Source organism: Odocoileus virginianus, chromosome 3 (assembly GCF_023699985.2).
Source record: "Odocoileus virginianus isolate 20LAN1187 ecotype Illinois chromosome 3, Ovbor_1.2, whole genome shotgun sequence".
Lineage (NCBI taxonomy): Eukaryota > Metazoa > Chordata > Mammalia > Artiodactyla > Cervidae > Odocoileus > Odocoileus virginianus.
Genome location: NC_069676.1, coordinates 62,526,077 through 62,548,819, shown reverse-complemented (window position 1 = coordinate 62,548,819; position 22,743 = coordinate 62,526,077). Strand labels below are relative to the sequence as shown.

Sequence of the window (22,743 nt, the reverse complement as noted above, 5' to 3'; positions counted from 1 at the left end):
GGAGATATTGTTTTATTGTCTAAATAATAACCTTTGGAAGGAATAGACTTTATTTGCAACTACTTGCAACTCACTGTCCACAAATACTCTTTGGATCTTTGTCGAAGTGTACAGTGTTTTTTCCATACTGTATTCTGGTTTCTCTCCATCCTACCAAAGGCAATGTCCTTTGTTGGTCTGAGTCTCAAGTAGGCAGTCTGGGCAGCTGGAACTCAATGCCACAGTTCCTATCTTTTCCATGTGGGATCAACCCTATTTCTTCACACAGGCAGCTCAAAAGAAGACTTGATGTTGAAAGGGGGTCATATATTGGGGGACATATGGGTAAAAAATTGGGATTGAGAGAAACATAATGAAGAAACAGAAATGAAGAGACCTCAGTAAACAGTACATAGAACTATAAAACCACATAGTCACAAGAGATGGTCCTTTCTATACTGCCTGTGGCTAGGCAGGAATTGTTTCTGAACTTCAGCCGGCTGTTTATTTTCCTATCTACTTTATTCTGCAGACAGCTAAATACAGAGAGTGGTTTATTTAAAAGTTGAGTATTTTGAAACACCAATGTAAAGAACTTTTAAATGGGTCACCATATTCCTCTCTCTTTCACCCAGATATACATACATAATAAGTTAACATTCCCCATGCAAATGACTATATATTGCTATTTTGGTGTTTACTGATCCCTGTCAGCCAACTGTGCTCAAAACACTAGCAACAGTCATTCCCCAAATGACAAATTCACTCCATCAGAGCAGCTTTTCTATGTCTCCTGACTGCCCCAGGATCTAGCACAGGGCCCAGCACACAGCAGGCATCCAAGGAAATGTTTTGAGATAAAATTGAATGACTGTAGGATTTTGGAAAGTGCTAGAATGGTAGCATTGTGTCAGAGACAGAAGAGGAGAAAGATGGAGGCGGTTCTGAGAGAATTGCAATGCAGGCTCCTGCCATTAGAGCCTTCTATCTTGTCTTCCTTTCCTGCTCTTCACACGCTCTGGGAAGAGCTGTTTCCTCAGAAGCTGCCACGCTCTCCCAGAGATGGCCAAATGTGGCTGCTTTCCTAAATCTAACTGTAAAAACATGAGCACAGGCAGCTCAGCTCGAGTTGTGTCTGCCCGGACCGAGAAATGCCTCACAACGAAAGAAGACAGGTTTCTAATTTTCCTCAGAGGAGGGCATGATGTGGAATAGGCTGAGAGGGTGGCTCCCACTGGAATCCATTCCTTCACAGCAACAAGTCTCACACCTGAAGGGCTGTAATAAAAGACACCTCAGCCCTTCTTGCCAGTTAGCACCTTACTGCTTCCTGGGTGACTCAGAGACCCAAAAATATTAATAGTTTCTAGTCACCGTTTCGAGTCTCCACAAGGAATTCAGAATGTTGCCAAAGGTAAAATATTCAGCTCTCCAGAAAGCCAGGCGGCAAGGTGAATTCTTTTCTACTGCTGTACCATGTCTTGTTTTATTCTCTCCCGTACCACCTAGGGAGAGCCCCACCCCCATCACACACTGCCAGCTCCCCCACTACACTGCCTGGTAGAATTTTAGGCACAGTCACACCACAGAACCCTTCCTTACACCTGACACTTCTTAATCCTCTAAATCTGAGATTTTACCTCAAGCGAATTCAAAACACATTTTCTGAGTTCAAGAGCTAAGACCTAGAGAAAAGGTTAAACAAAATTTATTGTGTTGGGTCTCAGAGGGGGCTGCCCCCAAATATGCCTAAATAGCATATTGGTTATTTTGAATTAAAGTTACTTAAGAAAGAGTCAGTGTAAGAGGATACTCTGACCATCCTCTCTGTCCCCCTGAAAGCAGCAAATTAATCTCCCCTGTGAAATGTGCCCTCTTTGCAGCTGGAGGTAAAAGGAAACCCTTATCACCAGAGATATGGAGTTCTAGCCTACCAGCCTGTATAAGCAAATCTTGTTACTTCTTTCATTCACTACCCCAAGTCCATATTCTGCTTGGATTCCTCACTAATTGGGCGCTCAAAACCTAAATTGCTTTGTTGTATCAATTCCTCACACACATACACAAAAAAAATTTTTCCCCAAAAAGCACGAAGCCTGCCTGCTTTGTCACTTCTTAGGTCACATTTCTATAAGACCTACCTGTACACAAGTTAAAACGTGCTTCTTTTTCTCCTGTCAATCTGTCTTGTTTCTATTTTATTATTATTCCAACCACAAGAATTCAAGAAGGGTAGAAGCAACAATTTTCCCTTCCTGTCAGCCCTTATCCTTCAGGAACTAACAATCTAGCACTTGACCTTCATTTATTTATTTTCCCTTCTAAAAAGGATTGAGGTGGCTTACAAAATCATAAATGTTACAATAAGGGAAGATAAAGCTTAGAATAAATTGGTGAAGAAATCAGGAGAGAAATGAAGACAAGATACATAAGTGAAGCTAGAAATGAAGTCAGCACCCAACATAGCAGGCTATAAGATCCTGAACACTTGCTAGGTGTGATCCCTAATGTGATTGCAAGATTTCTAGCAGACAGGATACATAGTCTAATCAAGGAGACAAGCCAGGTCTCAAAGTAACTATGAAGATAAAAGTTGTGAGCTCTGGGGACAGATCCCCTGGATTCTAAATCCCAGCTTCCAGGTATGTGATCTAAGGCAGGGTCCCCAACCTCCAGGATCTAATTCCTGATGATCTGAGGTGGAGCTGATATAATAATAACAAAGATAAAGTGCACAATAAACACAATGTACTTGAATCATTCCAAAACCATCTCCCCGCCCCCAGTCCATGGAAAAATTGTCTTCCATGAAACCAGTCCTTGGTGACAAAAAGATTGGGGACTGCTGATATAAGGCAAATCATTCACTTCTCTAAATTGCCATCCATGTGTCACCTGAGAGTAATAGTACCAACTCCAGAGGGGTATATGAGGGATCAAAGAATTTATGTCTGTAGGAATATAAAGCTTTCCATTATACAGTAAGTGCTCCACAAATGTTGGTTAGTGCAAGACAGAATATGACAAGTACTGCAACAGAAGTTCAAGTTCACTGTTATAATAACATAGAAGGAAAAGATTGATTTGGGTTGAGGATAGGGGAGGGACCTAGATTGGGTATCGCTTTGTCGTGCTGACAGTAACAAAATGGGATGGAAGAAAGACTTTGGCTAGTCAATGGAAGGAAATGGCAAAGTTTAAGCACAAGGACCAATACAAGTGTTAAAATAGGAAAGGACAGCAGGTGTTCAAGGACCAGTGTGTGTCAGAGAATCTAGAAATCAATTAGTTTTCTATCATTCCTGTATTAGTCCAGAAACTTGTGACAGCAAGTGATGGAAACCCATACAAACCAGCTCAAGGAAACCAACAGATGGGTTGTATTATTTCCTAACACTCGGAACTCAGGGACAGCTTCAGACACAACTGGATCCAGGACCTCGAAAAGCATATTATCAGAATTCATCTCAGCTCCACTTTCCTCTATGTTGAATTTCTTCTCAGGCAGGAAAACTATCCAGATAGTCCAAGTGTCCATCTACCCAATCTCAGGCCCATGGAAATGCCCATATAACCATCATTTAAGAAGTAAGTGAGGGACTGGGGAGTTCTTTAGAAAGTGCTCCTGATCTCCTTCTGGGCACCAGGCAGAATTCTACCTCCAGGCCCCCTTTGAAATAAAAGGCTGCCACAAGACTGACAATAGACAAAGAAATAAGAGTGGATGTGGTCTTTCCACATCCCGGTGGGATCTTTAAGAGGCAGCCATTTCCCCTCCCCGTGCCATGATGATTATGGTCCTTCCAGTCAAAGAGGACTCTGTCACTGTGGGTCACGAATGAGAATTGAGCTCACCTTCTGTGAACACACAACTAAAGTGAGGAACATTTTTGCTGTATTAAAATCACTGGGTTTTAGAACGTGTTGCCTACCACAGTATAGCCTACCCTATCCTAATAAAGATAGAATCCCTAGTGGGATCTGTATTGGGGTTCTCCAGAGAAATAGAACTAATACTGTGGGGGAAGGGAGAGAGAGACAGATTTTAAGAAATTGGTTCATATAATGGCGGAGACTGTCAAATCCAAAATCTTCAGGGTGAGCCAGCAGCCTGGAGACCCAGGAGAGCTAAAGACGTAAGGTCCAAAGTCTGTATGCCCACAGAATTCCTTTTTGCTCAGCAGAGATCAATTGTTTTATAAAGGCCTTCAACTGACTGGATGAAGTCTACCCACTTATGGAAGAATTTACCCAGAGTCCACTGATTTCAATGTCAACCATGTCTAAAAAACACCCTTACAAAAATATCCCAAGTAATGTTTGACCAAACATCTCAGTTCCATGTACCAGTAGAGTTAACACGTAAAATTAACCATCACAGGATCTCATCCACCTAGTTGGAGTGAGCAAGTGCTGTTAAGACCTTTGCAGGAACTTGGTCAGAATTTCCCTTCTGAGGGAAATTATAAAGGAACTCTTGATATAAGCCTTAAAGAGAAGCTTCCTGTGTCCTCTCTCAGATCATCCCAATGATTCTCTCTAGAGAAAAAGCTTGTGCATCTCACTTTCAGCATTGTTTTACTTGGCAACTGATACATCAGATTCAGTTTGTCCCATCCTGGTTTAAGCCTCTGTCTCTTCCCTCAAGCCACATTTCCTAAAAAACCCCTAGTTTCCTTCAATACTCCTTTCTTCCACAGATCCACATGGCCTAACCAAAATAAAGGGCAAGAAATAGTGACTTGAGCCCTGGGGCCAGAAAGAGTCACACAAATCCCCAGGAACTGGTTACCCTGAACATATTTGACAAAATTTCTTTTAAACTATGAGTCATTGGTAGGTTTGGTTCCTCGGAGCTCCTCATGAGCCCATGAATCACCTTTTTATCTCTGTTACATAACAGAGGCAAATTTTCAGAACTTTCGTGGCTTTAACCAGGAAATAGCTTCAAGGTGTTTGTAAAACTGAATGGGTATGAGGCGTGGGCCAGGTGTAAAACATACAGATAGGCCAGTAGCAAGGGAGTTGTCAGTACTTCCGGCCCAGCAGGGGGAAAAAAAAAACTCTTACCAAAATTATAAAAGTAGGCAACATTACCTTTGCTGGCCCAAAGCCTCAACTTTCTGAGCTCCTCCCTTCTCTGCAGGCACTATCTCCCTCACCTCTGCTACTACCTGGTAAGTCAAAAACTCCACACAGGTAACCCTCTTGTTTTTCAAGGCACCCACTCATCACCTCACACCCTTCTCCCAGGTGGCTAGCAAAGAATTGTGTCGTTTGACCAATTCATTCATATCACAATATTAATTACTGATAAAAGCCTGACTGTACAGACAGGAAGACATACACAGTATAACTTATGTGGAATCTAAAAAAAAAATACAACTAGTTAATAAAACAAAAAAGAAGCAGGCTCACAGATGTGGAGAACTGACTAGTGGTCACCAGTTCAGAGAGAGAAGGAAGGAGAGGAAATACAGGGGTAGGGGTTTAGAGTACAAACTTTTAGGCATAAAATAAGCCACAAGCATATATAGTACAACATGGGGAATATAGACAATATTTTATAATTTTAAATAGAATATAATCTTTTAAAATTGTAAATCACTATTGGTAGCTCTGCTCGTAAAGAATTCGTCTGCAACACTGGAGACCTGGATTCAATCCCTGGGTCAGAAAGATCCCTGGAGAAGAGAATGGATACCCACTCCAGTATTCTTACTGGGAGAATTCCATGGACAGAGGAACCTGGTGGGCTACAGTCTCTGAGGTTGCAAAGAGTCAGACATGACTGAGCAACTAACACTTTCACACACATATTGTACACTTATAACAATATTGTACAGCAACTATACTTCAACTGAAAAAATAAATTACAATAAAACAAAAACACTGCTCAAGAAAAATATAGGAGTTTCTCTATAAACTTTCTCAAAGGTATTTTAAAGTTAAAAGAGGTTTCTTTCAAGTATCAGTCCCTATCAAAATAAGCTCAAAACTGTGACATGCTTTTCATTTCCTCTGTCACCATTAACAAAGCCCTGGATTCTCCATGATTTTCTAGGCCAAATCTTATACAGATGCATGAATACAGCTTTGTGCTTTTAGACAATTACCACTTGAGAGAACCTGACATTTCCCCCTACTCTTCCACGCAGCCTGTGTCTTTATGATAAAAAAAAATGAGACATCCTCTTACACCATCATCTGTTCTTCCCTACCCTCACCCTTGAGGGGTGGAGTGGACCTAGAAACAAAAATTGCAATGTTACATGGTGAAGACAATAAAAATGATGGAAACAGAGGCAGGAAAACTAAATCGGCCCAAATGGCACTGTCCCCACAAAACTCTTACATTTACTTTAAATTCAAGATAGTCTAAAGCAAATTATTACCATTCAAAAAAGAAGTCATTCAACAAGAATACAGGCTGCCATACTGCACAAATCCAAAGGCTATCACTCACAATTATCCAAGTGAATGGTACCCCCTCGAGTTGTGCAACAGAGCAATGCTGTCAGGAGGATACATACTCCCTGACATGTCTCGACTTTGGATACCCTTATTCGTGCTACCTGCTAAGTTGCCTCTGTTATATCTGACTCTTTGTGACCCTATGGACTGTAGCCCTCCAGGCTCTTCTGTCCATGGAATTCTCTAGGCAAGAATATTGGAGTGAGTTGCCATGTCCTCTTCCAGGGGATCGTCCCAACTCAGGGATCGAACCTGGGTCTCTTACCTCTCCTGCATCTCCAGGCAGGTTCTTTACCACTGGTGCCAGCTGTGAAGCCCCACGTAGGTACTTGGATACCCTTAGTACCTCCTATGAATCATATCCATCTCATTAAAGGACCTGTTTGGCTCTATGACATCAGTCCCTTAATGTTAGCCAATATCCTATGACAAAGATTTTGGTTGGAAAATAACACTATTCACATGTGATTCACCACCTATTTCCTAGAAGTTTCTACAATTCTTTTTTACATTCGCAATTTCTCAGCAATTGTTTTAAATTCATTGTTTTCCCTAGTGAAAGAGCTTTAACACCGAACTTTCCAGTTTGTGTTCCTGGCACCATTTTTATAATGTATCCAGTCATACTAGCCAAGCCTTCTGTTCTATCTTTCCCCATCAACTTGTCAAGTCTGTCACTTCTGTCTCTGCAAGTTCACTATCATCTGTTTCCACTTCCACACCTCTAGGCATCACCTCTCTTACCTGGTTATCTATACTGCAAACTCTCCCTTCTCCAATCCTTTCAAAACACTGTTTCTTTCCTGTAATAAAACCTCAACTCTACTCCTCTATTCAAATACCCTCAAAGGCAATTAAGTAAAACCCTTGATTTTGGCCTGAAAGAATCTCTACAACATAGCATCAGTTGCTTTATCATCTATCATTTCTTTCAGCCGCTGTTTTTCAAAATTTGATCCATGGACTATTGATGAGTCCCAAAAATCCCCCAGTGGACCATAAACTGATCTGAAAATCTCATGAGCTAATTTTGATCAATTCCATAGATAACTGTTTTAGCTATGACTTAACAATTTACAGGAATCTAATAAGCAGGTAAGGGGACCAAAATAAGCTATAATTAACACCACTAAAGAGATTCTTAAGGACACTGATTCAGTATTCCAAAAGCTGCTTAGCTTCCATGCAACACTAAAAGCAACTACACATGTGTACATGTGAATCAATGCAATCCCTTCGAACAGGTGTGGGTGGTGGAGTAGACTATGAGGTACACTGCTAAACAGCACCAATTGTTTTTAAGTATATGAAACACTATTCTAGGAAGAGTCTAAATTCTAATCAAACTAATATACTATTCTCTAGTATATATAAGTTTGTTTGCTCTCCTGACTCTTCACCTCTGTTAACTTACTTCTCTCTGCTTAGAATACCCTTCCTATATCTGACTGTATAAATATACCTCCTTTTGTATATTTCAAGAGCTCCCTGCCCCATCAGATATGAAGCCAATGTCTCTCTTGAAACCCAGGTGGTCCTGGCAAAGCTTCCATTAAACAACTCACCCTATGTTGCATTACTGTTATTCATCTTCTAATAATGCTTCTACTAGAATACAGTCTCCTTAAAGGTAGGTACTGTGCCTAACATTTGCCTCAACAAGAATCTTGCACAGCCTTACACATAATGACCACTACATGTTTTCTCTCTCTCTCTCTCTCATACACATACACACACACACACACACACACACACACACACACACACACACACAGCACTAGTCACAAAGATACAGTCTGTAATAAGTTTTCCTTGGGGTAATAAAAGCTTTATATAGTTGAAGAGTTTAGGGATATAAATGGAACTATGGAACTGTTCAATGCTCAAAGGTAGTTATCACATATATAATTCCATTATAAAATTAGTAGTGGACAGGATGAAACATTTCAGGAAGGAAATAGTAAAGATATTCAAGCCTGGGGCCTACTGAGAATTATAGCACCAAAAACACTTTTACTTCATTTTCCCAAATCTGAAAACTTCTCTGCACAATTGATCCTCTACACCTACCCAGAAGCAATCCCTCTGCCATACTTTTCTCTGATACACACAAACACACACACACACACACACACACACACACACACAAGTTGCTGCATGGCCAGTTTAGGGAGTCCTCTAAATGTTTTCTCATTATTTGCCTGTGCCTTTAAAATGTCTTACAGAATTAAAACACAAGAATTACACTTTCGTAGTGGATCACCATCTAAAACTATATTCTAAGTTTGAGAAGACAGCTGGGGCATAATAAAAATAATTCTGGTCATAGAATCTCATTACCAGGGTTTCAAGTTCCAGCCCTGCCCCTTTTCTAATTGCCTACCTTGGAAAGTCATCCTGTCTGACTCTCACTGTCCTCATCCATATGTGAGTGTGTGTTCAATCATGTCCAACTCTTTGTGACCCCATGGACTGTAGCCAGCTAGGTTTCTCTGTCCATGGGATTTCCCAGGCAAGAATACTGAAGTGGGTTGCCATTTCCTACTCCAGGGGATTTTCCCAACCCAGGGATGAAACCTTCATCTCCTGCCATGGCAGGCTTAAGATGGAGATAAAAGGAGCTTACCAACTGAAACACAAGTTTGTGTGACCAATGCACATGAAGCCAAACAATACCAAAACACCAGAGTTTGGAACAGAGAAAGGTTTATTGAGGGCCACGCAAGGAGATGGGTGACTCATGCCTTAGAAATCCCAAACTCCACAAAAGCTTTTGGCAAACCCCTTGTCTAGGAAAGGTGAGTGAGAGGCATGGTTACTTGTTGTGAACTTTTTGGGGTCAGATCCTTTGTTCTTAAGGTCAGACCATGGTCAGGTTACAATGTTCCTATAAATCTCCACCAAACAAGTGCTATTCACTGTTACAAGGAAGGGCAATGTCACAAGGCACAACTTTCACTCTCTGAGGTGGCAGTCCTGGCTGAAAGGAGGCAGAGATCAGTTGGCAGCGCCCTCAGCACTAGGTCCCCAGACCCTGCCCAGCTGTCATCACTGAAGGAGCCAGGCGCCCAGGATCCAGCTGGTCCGCAGGCTCCTCCGGCCACTCATACAGCGGGGGCAGGTCCCTCTGACTGTGTCTCAGGAAGACGGCCACTGCCATTAGGTCACAGAGGCAAGGACTGGGAAGAGATTCACCGCCACCTCAAGGCCTGAGCCAAGGCCAGAGGGTAGCCCTGGTGAGGGTTCTGGACCCCTGCAGGACACAGCCCCCAGCCTGGGCCCCCCATTTCACCCACTGATCCAAGGCCCCCAGAGAGAAAGCCAGGATTCACCTCTTAGCTCATTCTCAGCCTGCCAAATGCCAACTGTTGGCTGAATGGACCACTAACGGTCGCTCATTGACAGTTGGTCACTTAGGGGAGGATCCCACTGCCATGCCGACCAATGGCTGAGCAGGACCACTAACTGGTCACTCATTGACAGTTGGTCACTTGGGGGAGGGGCCCACTACAATGCCAACTAGTAGCTGAACATGACTACTAACAATCTCCTGGTAACCACTGGCTGGCCAGAGAAACCTGGCTGGCTTCAGTCCATGGGGTCACAAAGAGTTGGACATGATTGAACACACACTCACATATGGATGAGGACAGTGAGAGTCAGACAGGATGACTTTCCAAGTAGGCAATTAGAAAAGGGGCAGGGCTGGAACTTGAAACCCTGGTAATGAGATTCTATGACCAGAATTATTTTTATTATGCCCCAGCTGTCTTCTCAAACTTAGAATATAGTTTTAGATGGTGATCCACTATGAAAGTGTAATTCTTGTGTTTTAAATCTGTAAGACATTTTAAAGGCACAGGCAAATAATGAGAAAACACTTAGAGGACTCCCTAAACTGGCCAAATTGCTGAGATAATGGCACACAGCAATGGCCACATGCTAAGTGTTGTGCTGGGCTGCGCTCCATTATAAGATCACTATGGGTGCTTCAGAGAGTTTTTCTAAGAATTTATCACAATAATGGATATGGGATATCTATGTAAGTCAGCAGTCCCCAACCTTTTTGGCATTAGGGATCAGTTTCACGGAAGACAATTTTTCCAGGATCAGGAGAAGAGGGGGATAGTTTCAGGATAATTCAAACATATTACATTTATTGTGCTCTTTATTTCTATTATTACATTGTGATATTTAGTAAAGTAACTAAACAACTCACCATAGTGCAGAATCAGTGAAAGCCCTGAATTTGTCTTCCTACAACTAGATGGTCTCGTCTAGGGGTGATGGGTGGGTGATGAGGAGGGGATGAAACTTTTGCTTGCTCATCCAGCTCATTCGTCCACCACTCACCTCCATCTGTGCAGCCTGGTTCCTAACATAGTACCAGTCTGTGGCCCAGAGGGTGGGGACCCCTGATGTAAGTGATTAGGTGCACAGGAATTATTTTCTGCTCTGTTACTTAAGAGAAGTTAACCATTTCATCTGATTTTCATACAAGGGCAAAATATATCTAGTTTGTAATGTGACTTTAGACTGTCTGCAAGGCAGTATGGCTGAGAGCCCGAACTAAAAATTTGATCAGTGAGTAGAAGCAAAAGAAAGCAGGGAAGGGGGAAAAAAATTACACTTTCAAGCGTACAAGGACACACTTTTGTTCTGACCATCTAGACAGAGCTACCCTAGTGAGTTGTTTGCCTATCGCGTGCACAGGGGCTGCGGAGGTTCCAGCTGAGAAAAGAGTCCCCCCTCACCCCCCGCCCCCCCCAGATTCAGAGCCACCTCACATAAGCTTCTGCTCTCAGGGAATTCAGCCCCTGTCTCCTAGAAAGTAGTCAGAGATCTCCCAAGGCATTTCTGGCAGCATCACGGCTCCTCCCAACCAAGGAGCATATGAGGAGTAAAATGGCCAACATTTCCCACCTCAAGAGTCAGTGCAGCTAAAACAACTACTATTTAGTCCTGTCCAGTTCCACAGGCTGTAAGTTCTTCAGGCCTGGAGGCCTGGCTCTGCATTATAGAATGTGATGCCAATGTACATGCCATCCTAAATAAGGCAATTATTTTCTCCCAAAAAGGAAGAGTCTGGTCTAAGGGTACAGACACTGCATGTCTATTACCCTCAGTCACCTAAAAACAAAATGTGGATGGGAAGGTAGAAGCCACTCATTCAGTTATTCATTTGACAAATACTTATTAAGCCCTAACTATGTGCTATGTGTGAACATCGACATTTTAGGAATCAGTGAACTAAAATGGACTGGAATGGGTGAATTTAACTCAGATGACCATTATATCTACTACTGTAGGCAGGAATCCCTTAGAGGAAATAGAGTAGCCATCATAGTCAACAAAAGAGTCCGAAATGCAGTACTTGGATGCAATCTCAAAAACGACAGAATGATCTCTGTTCATTTCCAAGGCAAACCATGTAATATCACGGTAATCCAAGTCTATGCCCTGACCAGTAATGCTGAAGAAGCTGAAGTTGAACAGTTCTATGAAGACCTACAAGACCTTCTAGAATTAACACCCAAAAAAGATGTCCTTTTCATTATAGGGGACTGGAATGCCAAAGTAGGAAGTCAAGAAACACCTGGAGTAACAGGCAAATTTGGCCTTGGAGTACGGAATGAAGCAGGGCAAGGCTAATAGAGTTTTGCCAAGAGAATGCACTGGTCATAGCAAACACCCTCTTCCAACAACACAAGAGAAGACTCTACACATGGACATCACCAGATGGTCAACACCTAGATCAAATTGATTATATTCTTTGCAGCCAAAGATGGAGAAGCCCTATACAGTCCGCAAAAACAAGACCGGGAGGTGACTGTGGCTCAGATCATGAACTCCTTATTGTCAAATTCAAACTTAAATTGAAGAAAGTAGGGAAAACCACTAGACCATTCAGGTATAACCTAAATCAAATCCCTAACGATTATACAGTGGAAGTGAGAAATAGATTTAAGGGACTAGATCTGATAGACAGAGTGCATGATGAACTATGGATGGAGATACAGGAGACAGAGATCAAGATGATCCCCAAGAAAAAGAAATGCAAAAAACTAAAATGGCTGTCTGAGGAGGCCTTACAAATAGCTGAGAAAAGAAGAGAAGCCAAAAGTGAAGGAGAAAAGAAAAGATATTCCCATTTGAATGCAGAGTTCCAAAGAATAGCAAGAAGAGATAAGAAAGACTTCCTCAGCAATCAGTGCAAAGAAATAAAGGAAAACAATAGAATGGGAAAGACTAGAGATCTCTTCAAGAATATCAGAGATACCAAGGGAGCATTTCATGCAAAGATGGGTACAATAAAGGACAGAAATGGTATGGACCTAACAGAAGCAGAAGATATTAAGAAGAGGTGGCAAGAACACACAGAAGAACTATACAAAAAAGATCTTCACGGCCAGATAATCACGATGGTATGATCACTCACCTAGAGCCAGACATCCTGGAATGTGAAGTCAAGTGGGCCTTAGGAAGTATCACTACAAACAAAGCTAGTGGAGGTGATGGAATTCCAGTTGAACTATTCCAAATTCTAAAAGATGATGCTGTGAAAGTACTGCACTCAATATGCCAGCAAATCTGGAAAACAGCAGTGGCCACAGGACTGGAAATGGTCAGTTTTCATTCCAATCCCTAAGAAAGGCAATCCCAAAGAATGCTCAAACTACTGCACAATTGCACTTATCTCACATGCTAGTAAAGTAATGCTCAAAATTCTCCAAGCCAGGCTTCAACAATACGTGAACTGTGAACTTCCAGATGTTTTAGAAAAGCTGGTTTTAGAAAAGGCAGGGGAACTAGAGATCAAATTGCCAATATCTGCTGGATCATTGAAAAAGCAAGAGAGTTCTAGGAAAACATCTATTTTTGTTCTATTGATTATGCCAAAGCCTTTGACTGTTTGGATCACAATAAACTGTGGAAAATTCTTCAAGAGGTGGGAATACCAGACCACCTGACCTGCCTCTTGAGAAATCTGTATGCAGGTCAGGAAGAAACAGTTATAACTGGATATAGAACAACAGATTGGCTCCAAATAGGAAAAGGAGTATGTCAAGGCTGTATATTGTCACCATGATTATTTAACTTATATGCAGAGTACATCATGAGAAATGCTGGATTGAATGAAGCACAAGCTGGAATCAAGATTTCTGCGAGAAATATCGATAATCCCAGATATGCAGATGACACCACCCTTATGGCAGAAAGTGAAGAACTAAAGAACCTCTTGATCAAAGTGAAAGAGGAGAGTGAAAAAGTTGGCTTAAAGCTCAATATTCAAAAAACTAAGCTCATGGCATCTGGTCCCAACACTTCATGGCAAATAGATGGAGAAACAGTGGAAATAGTGGCAGACTTTATATTTTGGGGCTCCAAAATCACTGCAGATGGTGACTGCAGCCATGAAACTAAAAGATGCTTACTCCTTGGAAGAAAACTTACGACCAACCTCAACAGAATATTAAAAAGCAGAGACATTACTTTACCAACAATGATCCATCCTAGTCAAGGCTATGGTTTTTCCAGTAGTCATGTATGGATGTGAGAGTTGGACTGTAAAGAAAGCTAAGCTCCGGTCATGGCGGCCCCCAGGAACCTCCGGGGCCCGGTCCTAAAAGATGTTGTGGCGTATGTTGAAGTGTGGTCAGCCAATGGGACAGAAAATTACTCCAAGACCTTTAGGAGTCAACTCGTGGATTTGGGGGCGAAGGTTTCAAAAACTTTTAACAAACAAGTAACTCATGTGGTGTTCAAAGACGGGTACCAGAGCACCTGGGAAAAAGCACAGAAGAGAGGTGTGAAGCTCGTTTCAGTGCTTTGGGTTGAAAACGCAAGTGTATGCAGCCCAAAGATTTTATTCCCAAGACACCAGAAAATGATAAAAGGCTTCAAAAGAAATTTGAGAAAATGGCTAAAGAGCTGCAGCAGCAGAAAACCACTCTGGGTACCAATGTTCCTGTCCTCTTATTTGAATCTAATGGCTCGTTGGTATACAGCCCGACCGGTAAAGTCTACAGGGGCCACCACAGCGCAATGAAGAAGAGGCTGCAGGAGATGAAGGAGAAACGGGAAAACCTTTCCCCCACCTCCTCCCAGATGATTGAACAGCCTGATGATAACACTGTGAACTCTCTGTGTGAAGCATCTTTGAACCTTTCACATGATACTTTGTGTTCAGATAACTCTTCTGCCGGTGGTCTGCCCATGTCTGCTGACGATCCTTGTGGAGGCTCTGCAAGTGAGACCCGGGAGAGAAAATGGGGTGAGTTCATCACTGAGAGGGAAAGTGATCTGTGCGCTGCGACGCCGGTGTTGCAGACAGGCCGTGGCAGCCCCTCAGCAGCTCCCCGTCCCCTGGGTCTCTGGACTCCTCCCAGATCCACCAGCAGTCCTCCCAAGGCAGAGACCCCCCAGCAGAGCAGGGCCGCAGGTGGGGTTGTCACCCCCGTCTCGAAGCCACCGCGGCCGGCGGCCCAGGGGCTGTCTGACGGGAAGAGGCGTTTGTCTCCTGTGTCCTCTGCTACGAAAGGCCGCCCCTAGGGCCGTGCAAAAGCCCTGGGCTCCTCCGTCAAGAGAAGGAAGACCCCGGAGAACTGGCCAGGCTCAGAGGAGGGGCGGAAGAGGAGGCGGTCCCTCCGGCAGCGCCCTGTAGCCTGCCTGCGGCTATGGGAGGAGAGCGGCCTGTGCTCTGTGCGGAGGCCCGCTGTCAAGAGTCTGGCCTTCGAGGAGTCCTCGTACGATGATTACTTTTCTCCTGACAATCTCAAGGAGAGGGTCTCGGAGGGGCTTCTTGGGGAGCAGCTGCCCTCCAGCCCCCCTCCGCTCCGAGGCCAGAGGAGCCTTTCCAAGACCGAGAGGACCAGCCTCCTGGACAGGGCTGACCTCTCCCTCATCGGCAGAGGCCCCAGACCCGCCGTCGGCACCTGCTCCACGGCGAAGCCGGCCCCTGCCTGGAGAGGCCTGCGCTCTCCGGGGCAGACGCGGGGCTGGGCGGCGGGACCTCGGGGGGCATGCCTGCTGCTGACGGGACCCCCGGGCCCTGTGCCCAGGCCGAGGCCCAGGGTGGGGGCGATGCCCGCCCCGCTGGGGGTGACGTTCCGCACGCCCCCAGCGGACTCGTCCCCCGGACGGGACCACAGGGAGACCCCAGCCCTCTGAAAGGAAGCAGGGAGGAGAGGAAAGAATGCACTGACACCCAGAGCATGCAGAAAGAAGGCCCTTCTCTAGAAACGACGGAGCCTGCTGAAGCGCACAGTGAGGGTGAACTGAACTCTGTAGGTGACTGTGCTGAGGAAGGATCCACGGAGAGGAAAGCGCCAGCCCAAGGAAGTAGAGAAAGTACGTGAGCCTCCTTTTACAGGTCTCTGTGCTCTGAGAATGTGCGACAGGGCGTCCGTCAGCCACACCTAACACAGCTTTTTCATAAGCAAAATATTTCTTTTTTCCCTTTTTAAAAAAACTTTGAAGAACGTATATTTGATATTTACAATGGTAAATTCATTATTCCTGAGGAATAGACAGCCTACTGCCCTAAGGAGGTTCTAGGTTCCTTGCTTAAGCCTGTTGTTATGAATACATTTCTCTAAGTCCTATAGGTGCTGTCTTTTGTGAAGAATGGCCTAGAGAGGGTGTTTGTCCTGGTTTCACTGTAGCCTCTCACTGCAGCATCACTGAGCAAAGATGCACACTAGTGGAGAGCTTTTAAAATGATCTGTTTATAACAGGGAGGCTGTTTACTTTAAAAGGGAAATTAAGGCAGTGTAAATCATGCATCTGTTTATAACAGTGAAGCTGTTTATTTTAGAAGGGAAATTATGGCAGTGTAAATCATGCATTTTGTCAAGAAAAGACAAAAGCATAAATGTGAAAGTAAGTTATCTATTTATTTTTGAAAAAACTATCTGGTGTTAGTTCTGAAGAAATATTTTTTTAAAATACTTTAAGCAAGTAGTTCATTGTAATAGACCTTTTTAGACTTCTTTTTATTTGCTTTAAGTGTATCATTTAAATAGATTTATTCCTATCTAATTAAAACCATGGTAGCAGATTATGTCATTATAGCAAAAGTAACAACAGTAGAAAACCTTTTTGACTTTCTGATTATATGCACAAATAGGTTTCAGCAGTCAAAAGTGGAAAATCATGAACTTAAATCATCTCCACCTAAAGATTGGGTTAAAATTTCAGTGAGGCCAAGTTTATTCTTCATTATTTTGTTAAATCCTGATATCTTAACCTTCATCTTTTTTTTTTCGCCCGTCTTAACCTTTTTAAAATGGAGAAGTCATAGGGATTGAAATGGACATAGTTGTATTGCGTAATTTTCCCTTGGGTTTAGACTCCTCAGAATTATCTCAGAGAATTTAGTCTGTGTATTGTTAACATGTTTATATCTGAGCTTTCTCATCTATATAAAACTTTATTAAATATTTATAAAATACATAAAATTTGACAACCTTTATTTTATGTTCCTTTATGGTTGGTATGTGCTTTCAAAATATTTGCTTTAAAATGATGTCAGATCTAAGTTAATAGACAACAGTGGGTATACAGAGTTGTAGTAATTAAGAAGATCCTGATCTTGAACCTTACATTCTCATTCTCTGTTTTCATCGCAGCTTTTGAATAATACTTAATGATGTGCGAACATAAATCAAGTAAAAATAAAAATCTGCTCTCAGGTAGTGTGAAGCACCCTACGGCCCAATACTGTGAGCAATGATTGTCCTCCTCTGGGACTCACCCCGCGTCCAGGGCCCTGTGGGGTCTGGGGTCATGGGGTGTCGGAAGGACCCCAGAATAACTCAGTCTGACTCAGAGATGGGGTCAGATATTCTCAGTGCACTAATGTCAGGACATCTAGATGCCCCCTTTTTTTTATGTCATTTCAGTAGACAGAAAATCACTGAATTTAGGGCAGGAAAAGACCTAACTGTCTTGTAACCTCACCATATCCGCTTGTTTTGTTATGTAAACTCAGGACCCACCAATGTTTTAGGAGGTCGGTAGTCGGCCCACTTGGAAGGTCCCCTCTTCGGGAAGCCAGCACAGGTAAATGCACTTTGCCTGCAGCTATCTCAGACGTCGAGAGACGCTGAAACTGTGGGCAGCAGAGCCCAGTCTGTACATCAAGCTGTGCCTCTCCACAATGATGTTGAAATAAAAGTCTTTTTCCAATTTAAAAAAAAAAAAGAAAGCGAGCTAAGCTCCAAACAATCGATGCTTTGGAACTGTGGTGTTAGAGAAGACTCTTGAGAGTCCCTTGGACTGCAAGGAGATCCAACCAGTCCATCCTAAAGGAGATCAGTCCTGAGTGTTCATTGGAAGGACTGATGTTGAAGCTGAAACTCCAATACTTTGGCCACCTCATGCGAAGAGCTGACTCATTTGAAAAGACCCTGATGTTGGGAAAGATTGAAGGCAGGAGGAGAAGGCAATGACAGAGGATGAGATGGTTGGATGGCATCACTGACTCCGTGGACATGAGTTTGAGTAAGCTCCGGGAGTTGGTGATGGACAGGGAGGCCTGGCATGCTGCAGTTGCAAAGAGTTGGACACGACTGAGCAACTGAACTGAACTGAATGTGCTATGTGTGGCTTCCCAGGTGGTGCTAGTGATAACGAACCTACCTGTCAATGCAGGAGATATAAGAGATCTGGATTCAATCCCTGGGTCAGGAAGATCCCCTGGAGGAAGGCACAGCAACCCACTCCCGTATTCTTGCCTGGAGAATTCAATGGACAAAGGAGCCTGGCAGGCTATAGTCCATAGGATCACAGAGAGTCAGACATGACTGCAGCGACTTAGCATGTATGCATGGCTACTGTATTATTTCAGGTAGAAACAAAAAGGAAAGGAACTCTACAGCATTTTCTTTCTAGTGTGGAGTGGGGAGCATGCTGGGAGACAGAAGGGAGATGAATCAATGCAGTAATAAAATGAGGTCATTCCAGACAATGATAAGGGTCATTGAAAATAATACATGGTGGACAGACTTGTCCACTGTGATGGCCCACACTCTGTCTGTGGAGTGTGCTTCTCTTGAATCTGAATAAACCCACTTCTTAGCTTTCAAAAAAAAAAATCAAGGTAATAGAATAGAGATTATAAAGTGGATGGGGGAATGGTTTTAACTTGGGGAAAAAGGAAAGCCTCTCAGGAGAGGTGAAATTAGAGCTAAGCAGCAGCAGGATTCATTGTGTTAATTTATTTATTTTTTGGCCTCACTATGTGACATTTGGGATCTTAGTTCCCCAACCAGGGATCAAACCTAGGCTCCAGCAGCGAAAGTACTGGACCAGCAGGGAATTCCCTCAACTGGGAGGGAAAGAGCATTCTGAACAGAATGGGGGACATGCCCCATGACAAACTCCAGCCCACCCATTTGAACGGCATATTTCACTCATAATGCTTCCATGATGGAGTTTCAATACATCCGGAATCATGGTACCAGTATCCCTCTAATCCTCTGGAACCCATAAGCAATTCTGTAGTAGATCAATAACTGAGCTTGATAGTTATTTTGCCTCTTCAACACAGGATGTGCCTTTTTCATTCTTTTTTCACAAAGGAAGCATCTTAGAAGAGTAAGAAATATGGTATGTGTGTCTCTATATATGTATCTTACACATATGTATATATATGTATACATATAGATACCCAAACACAGTGCAGTAAGTCCCCTACATACAAACCTTCAAGTTGAAAACTTCCAAGATGTGAATGTATGGGCCAGCCCCTGAATGCCAGCTGTTGTACTGGCATGAGAATACCATACTTCTCAAAGTACTGTACTATGAGATTAAAGATATTTCATTTTGTGTGTTTATTTTTTATGTACATATTAATTGTGTAAAAAGTATTATAAACCTATTACCATACAGTATTATATGGCCAATTGTGTTAACTAGGTACCTAGGCTAACATTTTTGGACTTAAGAATGCGCTCTTAGATCTGAACTATTTTGTACATAGGGAACTTACTGTAATTTAGACCCAGCTTCTAGGCATGTCTGTGCAAGTTAGGATGGCCCATAAAAATTGTGTGTGAGGAAACCCAGAGGAAAAAGCTTGGGAAATGCACTGTGGTGTCTCTTGATGATCCTGACACCCTTGGCCCTATCCACAACCTCATACCCACCCCCCAGGCTTGGACAAGGACTTGGGTCTGAGCAACCTGAAGCAGACAGTAGCATGAAAGGGGGTTTTAAGAGGTATATGAGACTGAACAGTCAAAAAGCTGGCTTAAAACTCAACACTCAAAAAACTAAGATCATAGCATCTGGCCCCATCACTTCATGGCAAATAGATGGGGAAACAATGGAAACAGTGAGAAACTTTACTTTCTTGGGCTTCCAGATCACTGCAGACGGTGACTGCAGCCATGAAATTAAAAGATGCTTGCTCCTTGGAAGAAAAGCTATGACCAACGTAGACAGCATATTAAAAAGCAGAAACATTACTTTAACAACAAAGGTCTGTATAGTCAAAGCTATGGTTTTTCCAATAGTCATGTATGGATGTGAGAGTTGGACCATAAAGAAAGCTGAGAGCCGAAGAATTGATGCTTTTGAACTGTGAAGTTGGAGAAGACTCTCGAGAGCCCCTTAGACAGCAAGGAAATCAAACCAGTCAATCCTAAAGGAAATCAACCCTGAATATTCATTGGAAGGACTGATGCTGAAGTTGAAACTCCAATACTTTGGCCACCTGATGAAAAGAACTAACTCATTGGAAAAAACCCTGATGCTGGTAAAGACTGAAGGCAGGAGGAAAAGGGGACCACAGAGGATGGGATGGTTGGATGGCATCACTAACTCGACAGACATGAGTTTGAGTAAGCTCCAAGAGTTGCTGATGGACAGGGAAGCCTGGCGTGCTGCAGTCCATGGGGTCGCAGCGTCGGACACAACTGAATGACTGAACTGAACTGAACCATATTCAGCTTAGCAAGGGAACAGGATATTGAGGGCAGAGAATACACTCCTGCTTATGTACAGTTGAGTATTTGCACATTTCAGGACCTCAGCAGAAAGCTTATTCCTCAGGATATCTGTATCATGTGTATCCCCCCACCCCCGCCCCCACGCACTGGAAAGTTCCTAAGGCCAGGGCTTCTGGATGTTAGCATACTGCCTGGAATATAATAGATTCATGATAAACTTTTGTTGAATTTGCTCCTTTCTTACTAAGGTCACAATCAGTAATGGCAAAAGATGGACATCGGTGAGGACTGTGAAGACAAGCACACAAACAAGGCGATTATTTATAAGCACATCAGACACTTCTTACCTTCACACCTCAAAATACAGAGAGGCAAATTATGCGAGTTACCAGAGTGTCAAGGGGCAACACAATATAGGCAGTTACCATTAACTGCCTCCCCTTGAACCGCAGATGAAGCAGCCTACAGATGCAAACAACCCAATTTTCTTGGGAAGGCCATCTCAATTTCTATGGTCAAATTAATAGATCACTTAAAGCTGTAAGGAAATTGTTTTGTTTGAGTATATATTCTAAACTTAGTCCCAAGTGGACACTGTATTCAAAACCAAAACCAGGCTAAGAACCTGGTTCTGTGTACCCTAATTTCCTCAATAGTTGCTGCTGGGCTCACCACCCTACTAGGAAATTCAGGTAATATTAATACCTATGTTCTACTCAATAACTCCAATGCCTCAAGCTGTAGCTCTGAGATCCCTGCTGAGAACATACAGCTATTTATTTGAACAAAGCAAATTCACTACTGCAACTGGCTTTGCATAGGCAGTCTCCTAAGTACTCCTAAGATGTACTTAGGCAATCTTCTGGAGGAATTTTGACCTTGGTCACTGTGTGGAACCAACAATTTTTCTTCCATCTACAGTGTGATTTTCTTAATTTACTTGCAACCCACTGAGTGTATAACCAGACAAAGATGAGCCCTCCTGAGGTTGGTATACCAACTCACATTGGCAGGTGCCAACCATAACTGAGAGTCTTCAAACTCAACAAGGACTTCAAAGTTTTAACAATGGTTTCTGAAAGTTACTATTAAAAATAAGAGCTTTATTAAAAAGAAATAAAAATTCTTGTCATTGGGGAAAAAATGAGCTTCGATAGGGAGTTTGGGATGGACATGTACACACTGCTATATTTAAAGTGAATAACCAACAAGGACCTACTGGACAGCACAGAGAACTCTGCTCAGAGTTATATGGCAGCCTGGATGGGAGGGGAGGTTGGGGGAGGATGAATACATGTATATGTATGACTGAGTCCCTTCACTCTTTACCCGAAACTGTAACAACATTGCTAATTGGCTATACCCAAATACAAAATAAAAATTTTAAAAATGCAAGCTTTCAGCATAGAGCATGGGTACAGGCCCCGACTGAGAAAGGAGAGGCAAATATTCAATACTTCCACTGATGAGATCCCTCCATCAATCCATGAAGCTGGTGCCCATGTGTGCTGTCTCTCCATCTCACACAAACTTACACAATTCATTTTAATAAAATGGAGCTAACAGTATGATCTTCTCTCCATGTTCAATTTGTGGCTCTATCACTGGTTGTCTACTTGGCCAGGTTTCTTGATTCTGCCAAGCCACAGTTTCTTTACCAGGAAATGAACCTAAGAATGCTTGCCTAAACAGAGTAGGTGAATAGATAATTAAATGAGAAAATGTAAAATCCTTAGCTGTAGCTGGCATTAATAGTAAAGACTCTGCAAATGTTCACAACTTAAGAGGGACCAAACAGAACCCTATAAAATTCCTTCCCATAGCCTGAGTAAAGTTGACTTGGGTAGCTGGTGATGCGCCACGTATAAACACCTGGTGATTCCAAGAAAAGGGTGGGTGGGGTTTGTGGATGAGAGTCAGAGCCAGCGATGTACTGGTTGTCACTATGGAGATGACCTCACAAGAGCCACAGGCTGAGGAGTCTGAGGATGCACACGCACCAGTAGGTACCAGTGCATCCGAGCCCAGTGACGCACCACACATCCTCGCGCTAGTCCTGCAGCAGTTTTCTCCTGTGACCCTGCCAGCTACAAAAGAAAGGATTAAGAACCGACCCTGTCCTCAAGAACTCCTCCAGGAAGATTTCTGATTCCCTTCTTCCCAAAGACACTGCCACCACCTCCTGATCATCCGGTTTCCCGGCATCTCCAGCTCACAGTCCACACAGAACGGGGCATAGTGCTTACAGTCACCAGCTCTGGAGAACGCATGCCCAGCCCAAGTCCCAGTGGTGCTGCCTTCGAGCTGAAGGACCCTGGGCAAGACACCTTTC

General features: G+C 43.1%; 1 pseudogene; it reads left to right on the top strand.

Moving 5' to 3' along the window:
- The first annotated feature begins 14,014 nt into the window (after positions 1-14,014).
- LOC139032443 (microcephalin-like) lies at positions 14,015-16,058 on the top strand (annotated as a pseudogene).
- Positions 16,059-22,743: the final 6,685 nt, after the last annotated feature.